At 29.2% G+C, this 7,845-nt stretch overlaps 1 long non-coding RNA gene across 1 annotated transcript; it reads right to left on the reverse strand.

The window, feature by feature from the left end:
- Positions 1-5,174: 5,174 nt before the first annotated feature.
- LOC145962802 (uncharacterized) lies at positions 5,175-7,845 on the reverse strand. Its single transcript, XR_014435971.1, has 3 exons — positions 6,821-7,845; positions 6,396-6,470; positions 5,175-6,114 (listed from the first exon to the last, which is right to left on the reverse strand). It is a non-coding gene; the product is annotated as an uncharacterized LOC145962802 (long non-coding RNA).

Here is a 7,845-nt window from a genome sequence, read left to right on the forward strand (position 1 = left end):
TCCCTAGATAATTAATATTACCCTGCGCCTCAAAATATCGCAAAGTATCGCAATAAATTAAACCTAAACTACCCCTTGATACGGAATAATACTCCGCGCTACAAATATCGCAAGATATCGTAAAATATCGCATTGTATTTAAACTTATACTATCCCTAAATAATTAACATTACACTGCGTTCCCAAATATCGCAAAATACCGCAATATAAATAAACCTAAACTACCAATAGATACAGAATATTACTCTACGTCCGTAAATATCGCAAAATATCGTAAAATGTCGCATTGTATTTAATCTTATACTGTCCCTAGATAATTAATATTACACTGTGCCGCAAAATATCGCAATATAAATGAACTTAAACTATCCCTATAGATACAGAGTAATACTCTGCACTCCAATTATCGCACGATATCATAAAATATTATTTGGTCTGCGAATATGTTGGATATATTTGCGATAGACTATGGGAAATATATTTTTCCAAGAAAATGATTGGTTTTTTGCTAACAAATTATAAAATATTAATAGCAGAAATGGAGCGATTGAATATTTCGATAAAGAAGTCGAGGAGCAATTATTCTACCAAAAAGTCAAGAGGAAAAGTTGATTATTTTCTTACAGATATAGTTTTAAACAATAGAGCTGATATATTATGTTTAAATGTTCGCACCATCAACCTTTCAGCACAATTTCTGGTTTTATTCCGTGCTATGTACACGAAATGCCAGTGTTAAATTTTTAATATAAACGAATCTTATGGTCCTCTCTCTCTCTCTCTCTCTCTCTCTCTATATATATATATATATATATATATATATATATATATATATATATACACATAAATACATAAATATTTTGTGGTCACGGTAAATATTGTAAAATCATCGATCTTTAATAGTATCTCGTCAGTGGATATTCTTTCGAATGTTCCACTTTATAGCAAATTTTTTATATTATTTTATTATAGTTTTCATAACATCAAAATATTTAATGCTTGATGCTTTATATATTATAATACAATGTGCTAAATTATAAAGTGTAACATAATTATATAAAGTATTACTACGCATTTTTATTCAATGTATCTTCTTCTTCAAATCTTTGCAGTGTTGTAATCTGTCGCATTCCCAAGACCATAGGGACTCGTGCTTCTTCCTTCTCTCTCTCTCTCTCTCTCTCTTCATGCTTTTATCATTCTTTTACTTTCATCTTATTCAAAAAATGTAATAATTACTAATTAACGATTATAATATAATATATTATAATATAATTATTATATTCATAATTAATAATTATTAATATAATAATTATAATTACGGGGTATCTCTCTTAGTCTGACTCTTTTTCTTTGACCTATCCGGCATGGGTGACCCTACCAGTAATTAAGGTCGGTGTTCATATAGTCTTATATTTAAGATCGTTTTAAGTAAAATTTAGAAAATGTTTATTATTTCATTGAGATTGAACAGAATTTTAAGATGCGAAGACCATATTTAAGATGATTAAATATAAAAACAGATTATATAAATACCGGCCTATGTTACCGCCGGCATAGCTCTCCGGATCATTAGAGTACTCAAACCTCCTCACCCGGCAAATGCCTTCGTTAAGGTGGAGATACCATCGAGGAGGTAAAATTTTTTTATTTTATTTTCTTTTAATAGTGTAGGTTTTTCAAATTTTCCAAATAGAAAATATAATACATAGAATTTATAAAAAATATATATGTATATTATATAATTATAAAATATTATAATGTATAATTACATAGCTTGCAGTCATATAAAAATATATTACAAAATATACATTATAATTATAATACAATTTATAAATACATAAAATTTTCCGTTGAAAATATATAGTATATAATACATAATTATAACAATAATAAAAAATACATTATATATAAAACATAAAATAATACATAACAAATTGTTATATAGAATATATACATAGCATATTTTATTATATTACACGAAAATATCAGAAATGCGTACAATTTATTAGAAATTTTTAGAATGGCGTAGCGCTGATAATCTATCGCAACCAAAAGAATCATTAATAAATTTATCGATTATGTCTTTCAATAAGAAAAAGTACCCGGAATTTTAATGCATTTTGTAAGGTTTTCTAAAAGAAATGTTCGATGACGCGAAAAGATAAGTAAAGCATCGATGTTACCCAACGATTAAATCAGAAAAAAAATCGCGGTTTAAATTTCGCGAATGTATATGATGAATAAAAAAAATTGATAAAAATAGTAATATTTAATTACAATACACATAATTTCTATAATCGGAATACAACGTGCGCACACGCAATATAATTATTATCATTTCATGTGACAATAAAAATATTGCAACATTAGAGGCGCATTTCATATAATTTGTAAATAATATACGTAAGGAATTAAACGCGGATGCAGAATCTATAATACTCGATTTCTTTCCAAATATACAATTTCATGTAAATTTCGCGATCAAAAGTATATAAAAATATATATCTTGTGTCGCGGACAATTGCAAATAGGCTAAACTTTAATGTTCCTTAAAATAATCGCGTTATCGCCACGTTCAATGAAGGATAACTGGCCCAACGATTAAACCAGATCAAAATCCCTCTGCCGAGTGATACGCTGGTTAATATCTAACAGAGAGAAGAACGATCTTAAAAGTGGAAAGCGACCTCAATTTGTCTTATTTCTTCTATTTCGGATCCCGCGGAATCGATCCACAAAGGAAAGTTAAGTGATTCATTGAACGTCATAAGTCCCGCTACAGGAAGGAACGAATCCCCGATCTTCCTGATCGCTCCCAATAACAGTGATTTCGGCAGCGAATTAACGACTGTTACCCTTATTATCATTTTCAATATATGAGATTAAACTTCGCGTGAAAAAAAACATGTTCTTCCATTGTAAGAAATATCTTTTTTTACTAAAAAAATGACTGGATATAATGATTTTTATATACATGTTACAATCGAGTATATTTAGGAAAAATGAAATACATGCGCTTTTATCGTTGCTCGGTTAAATGTATGAATAATAATAACTTTAGGGTACCAAATGTGCTCGAGACAAATCAAATCCAATAACAGCGAGATTTAAAAAAAAATTCAATTTGAATATTTAGCAACATCAAATGGAAGATTATCAAGAAATTAATTTTTCTGTTGCATTTAACACTTAACACGTGACAATAATTTACAGAATCTTACTGATATCAGAGTACCCATTCGATTTGTCTCGAACTTTTTAATTACTCACACATTTTATATTATATCATGCATCATCCTAATATATTATTAAGAATAATACAAAAAAGGGTTTTTGCAAATACATCACAATTTGCGCACATGTATTTTATTATATATACATATACACTCGTCTTATCTAAAATAAATGTAATATACTGAGATAGTGGAACGTCCAGTGCCTGCAAGTGGTTTCTTAAAAGAAACCAAAAATAAAATTAATTCAAAATTAATTAATAAAATATACTTGTTTGTAACCATAATTTTTCAAATAATAAAAATTTTGCACAAAAAAGTTTGCGCAAAAACTTATTAAATTAAATTTATATTTGAAAAAGTGAATTTTATCTATTATATCCATTTTTGAACTATTATTAAATATTTTCATTATTAAAATAATATTGATATTAATGGAAGAACATTTTTAATAAAAAAAAAGAAAATATATCTTCTCTCAAAGTATACTTAATGAATTTTGTATTTTATATTTAATAAAATCGATTTCAAATGTACGGTGATCGTCGTTAAATCACTGCCAAAAACATTGTTTTCAGGAACCGCCAAGAAAACCTGGGTTTAATTCCTACTCTGTAATGGAAACTTCCAATTTTCAATGAGGCACCGAACTAAGCATTGCGGATAGAGCCCACAAAAACCGACGAGAAATAACTCTCCGCAATGAAGATCGTTTCGACTCTCCGCCAGTACAAACCGCATTTGCTAGCGTCCACCTGACATGAGGGACAGCGATAAGGCTTCTTCGCCAAGATAGCGATCACGTCCAAAAACGTGAAAAGAACGCAATTGTTTGCAATATAATTTATTATAAAATCGTAAATCAATAAATCGTAAATCAATAAATATTTAACGCGATTCGAAATTTTCGAAATACATTTAATTAAAAACGATAATCAAAGAAAATTATTTTGTTTTACAGATTTTAATTTCCGCGTGATCGATAATGTTCAATATTTCGCAATATTTTATTTTCGAATATACTTACGTTTCTATAATATTAAAAGCGCGACAAATTTTACGAGTAAAAAGCTAATATCTAATTATTGGGTTAACATCGTGTTTTTCTTGATTCACTTTTATTTAATAATCTTTATATTATGTAAAAGAGTTTTTTTACGGTATTTGCGCGAGTTTCTCGAATTTATTAATAATCTTTTAATATAAAAAAATAAGCTATCCAAATATTTGAATAATTTTGCAATAAAAATATTGAAATAAAATATATCAAATGTGTTAATTAAACAAATTTTGTTATTGTACGTATTCATCTAATTTCGTGTAATGTACAATAGATTTCTTTTACATTATTACAACTAGATTATAATTTATATACAATTGCAAAGAAAATTATTAAAAATAAAAAATAATATAATTACAATTTATAGATATAATTACAATGTTAGATACAATTTAATAATTGATGCTATTAGTATCAATATTCTCAACACAAGAAAATTGCAAAATTTTTATTATTTGAAATGATTAATCAATGATAATCAATGTATATGGATTCAAATAAGTTAGAAAAAAAAATTATTTAGATTGAATTACTTTTTTCTGTCAATATTTTATCGAATCAATATTATCATATTAGATACTAATAACATTCACATTCGAATTTAAAATTGTATAATTTTCAAGAAAATACAATTTTTAAGTGATAAAATATTAATACAATTTACAAAAAATAAAATATTAAATTTAATACATGTTATACGTATAATAAAATGCAACTTAAATGTACATTATGTATTTAAGTTACATTTTTTACATTTTCCATACATTAATTTTTTATTTTTATTTATAGTTTTTTTTATAATTAATTTCAATTCTCTTTATATATAATTTATTTAATTTTACATAAAATAAATTATATATATGAAAATAATCCTAAAAATAACATATTTTTATGGTTTTTTTCCTGAAAATAAATTTAATTTTTATATGCCCTAATAGCCCTAACAAACCTAACAGTCCTAACAGACTTAATAGCCCTAACAAGCCTAATACAGACCCCTAAAAATAACATATTTTTATGTTTTTTTTTCTTGAAAATAAATTTAACTTTTATATGCCCTAATAGCCCTAACAAACCTAACAGTCCTAACAGCCCTAACAGACTTAATAGCCTTAACAGACCTAATAAAGACCTAACAGCCCTAACCGCCCTACTTGCTGGCTTACACCAGTAGAAATTCACGATAAGGTGAAATTTGGGGAACCCTAATTAGAAATCCGCGATAATGAGAAATTTAAGGAGCCCTAACCGGAAATTCGCGATAAAATTTAGGAAGCCTTAGCCGCGCAACACATCTTTTGGCCAATATTGCCAATATTGATATGTATTTTTCAAGCCAGTTATCTCTTCTTCTGGCCATATTCATTTTGACGACTAATAATTTGTTTACGATCGTACGATATTACGATCGTATTTTAACGTACGCCATTAAGTCGTCAGAAATCGCAAAATATAAATTATCATGCATATATAAAATATAATTAGCATGCATTTTAACTCTCCGTCGTCGGGTTGCTTATAAATATCTTTATCTTTTAGATTAAATATTTAGAAATTAAAAATCTATTTTTAAAAAGGCCGTTTTATAAAGGCCGATATATATAATGGAAATAAATATTTCATGTACCTCTATATCTATTGTTATTTTAAAAATATTTTTTCTTTTACTTTAATTTTTACACGCGTATTATCCCGCCAACCGAGAGTTAGAAGCAACGGATTTTTTCATGCATTTACAAATCCTTTGCTTCAAAATAAAAGGTTGTTACTTACCGGCACTGATGCGCAACAGCGGAGTTAATATTGAAGCTACGTTGTCTGTAACATACAAATATAAAATGCAAATTATATAAATGTTCAAAATAATTAATATTTTAAGAAATTATTATTGGACTCATTGAATTTTATATCCGATGCACGCAATTATAAATAAATATATAAATATGAAATAATTTTATAAGTAATTAATTTTTTTAAGTAGAAACTTTTATATAGAAAAAATTATAAAAATTTTCCCAATTTTTTCATGTTTAAATCATTCATATAAATCAAATTAATTTATTTATTTATATAAAATTAATATAAATAATAATACTCACCATCAGGTTGCTCCGCCGGTGCAAGATGCCTTTCCTAGGCCTGCTCCTCCTCTCAGATCATCTGGGTTGTTGCATCTATAACATACATATAGAAAATCCAAATTATAATAATGTCCAAAAAATTAATATTTCAAAAAATTATTATTTGTATATATTGAATTTTATATTCGATCCATATAATAATAAGCAGATTAATAAAATAATTCTATAAATTAAAAAAAAAACATTATTAATAATTCTTTAATAACTTTATAAAAGCTTATACCTTTACAAGATTATAGCTTTTATTTAAAAATCTTATTCTTCAATTCTCTTCTTTAAATCATATAAATAAAAAATCAAATTACGCGATTAATTGTTTAATTTAAATTATAATAAATATATTTAATATTTAATATATAATTGTAAATAAATAAATTATTTACCAGAAGGTTGCTCTGCCGAAGCCCGATGCCTCTCCTAGGCCTCCTCCTCCTCTCAGTCTTAGACGCGCGATACTTTCAGCGGCACTCCCGCACTCACGTGCGATATTTTTATATCGCTACTTTCGCACTTTTACGCGCGATACTGGACGGTTCCCGCACTATTCGATACGATTAAAAATTTTCTGTTTGGTCGCGCGATGTATATATTTAATATATATATACTTTAAACGGCACTCCCGGTTTCGATACGAGCGAAAATCCCATTTCACTTACGAGAGTCATCTTCGAGTCAACAGGTTGGGAATTCAACGACATCTTACCTCCAAACAAGAGTTAAGTCCGAAACGGAAGAAAACTATCGATTGATGGAATCAACGCGAATGAAGTTCACTCGACTCTTGTTCGTGCATAATATCTCATGGCTGTTAGAACAAGAGAAGGGACCCATTAACGACGATTCCAAGCAATCGATCGAATTCTAACCGATCCGTACCGAACTGGAGCCCGAAGCAGAGCGTGACCTCAATCAGCCGAACTTGAGCAAAAGCTCAAAACCGCGCGCCCATGTACACAGTACTGGACATACGTGTGCGCGGCCGGCATCACCAAGCGTGCCGCGATGCACGAGGCGTGAGAATTTCGTTACATTCGCAACGACTCAATGAGACATCCCGGTTAGTTGACGTCGGAAGATGACAACTCGATGACAAATAAGTGAAATTGGGATTGCGAGAAAGTCCAACGCGAAAACGCGATGACGCGATGACGCGAAAAAGCTAAACGCGAAAACGCGGTAACGAGACGCCGCCGTCCGCGACACGTTGACGGCACCGACGACGAAAAGTCGACGACGCAATCTGCGTCCAGCGCATTAAATGCGCGTGCGATCCATTGCGACTCGTGGCAAATGGGTACTTAGCTTCCTCTTCAGGCTCCTTAAGATTTATCTTAAATAAAAGAATTTAAGATAAACCTCAAGGGACCATCCAAGTACTGAGCCACCCCACCTCGTCAAGGTGTACCCA

Source organism: Camponotus vicinus, unplaced genomic scaffold (genome assembly GCF_025532165.1).
Source record: "Camponotus vicinus isolate PSW18456_S1 unplaced genomic scaffold, iyCamVici1.0 SCAF_12, whole genome shotgun sequence".
Taxonomy (NCBI): domain Eukaryota; kingdom Metazoa; phylum Arthropoda; class Insecta; order Hymenoptera; family Formicidae; genus Camponotus; species Camponotus vicinus.